The following is a 1,205-nucleotide window of genomic DNA, read 5'->3' as shown; positions in this document are numbered from 1 at the left end:
CACTCAGAAATCACTCCTGGCAAACTGGGGGACCATGTGGGATGCCAGGAATCAAACTGGGTCTCTCCAGGGTTGGCCACATGCAGGGCAAACACCCTACCACTGTGCTCTCTCTCTCCAGCCCTACAGTATACTGATGTTGGGTGCTGGACTGTTGACACCAAAAGTCAGCAGATTTCAAACAACTGAGCAGCAAGCCATTGTTCACAACAAATAGAAGCTCTTGTTACCATGTCTCGTGCAGTCATTGATTTTTCCTAAAGCATGACTTCTTCTCTTACTTCTTTTGAGAGTTGTGCAACTAGATGATTTAATGAACCGTGCAACATGAAACGATTACTTCCTAAATAACTTATCCATACACACCAAGTTCTCTGAACAAACTGCTCCAGAAAAGCACACTGAAATGTCATTTGCTTACTACATTCCACAGCTGGGAGCTGCAATTGTTATGCAATATGCATAATGAAAATACATATGTAAATGTTATGCATTAACTATATGCATTAGGACTATGCCTAAAGAAATCAGACCAAGTCCATAACATACCTAGAGATATGGCAAAAATATTCGACTCCGACAAATAAGGATATTCCTGCTAGGTTAATGAGCACAAACCAAAAAAGCCCAGCACACTGCAGGCCACCTTTGAGGAAGATGATATCTATGCAAATGCTCCCATACTGGTACTTTCTTCACTTCAAGCTTCCCTGCAAGCTCAAAAGGAGATAAGCGAGCCAAGAAATATCCCCCAGAAAACAGCACAATGGGAGATGAGTAAATTGGTTAAGCAACTTGAGGCTGCTCTTCTAGAAATCTCAGTTGGGGGACCAGAGTGATAGCACAGTGGGTAGGGCGTTTGCCTTGCACGCGGCCCACCCCAGCACCCCATATGGTCCCCCAGCCTACCAGGAGCAAGTGCAGAGCCAGAAGTAACTCCTGAGCGTTTCTGGCTGTGGCCCAACCTCCCCTCACTCCCCAAATCTTAGTTGAGAGTGGCGTGGAGTTCTGAGACCAATGACTCAGAGTAACTGTAGAGATCATTGTTCTTCTCTGTATTTGTCCAACAACAAAGATTTTGGTGGGGATGTTTTGGCCATACTCAGTGATGCTGAAGGATTCTCCTGGCTCTGCATTCAGGATTCAATCACTCCTGGTGAGTGGTGGGCTTGGGGGACCACACAGGATGCCGGGGATCAAACCTG

The sequence above is a fragment of the Suncus etruscus genome, chromosome 17 (assembly GCF_024139225.1).
Source record: "Suncus etruscus isolate mSunEtr1 chromosome 17, mSunEtr1.pri.cur, whole genome shotgun sequence".
NCBI lineage: Eukaryota > Metazoa > Chordata > Mammalia > Eulipotyphla > Soricidae > Suncus > Suncus etruscus.
This window is presented reverse-complemented; position numbering follows the sequence as displayed.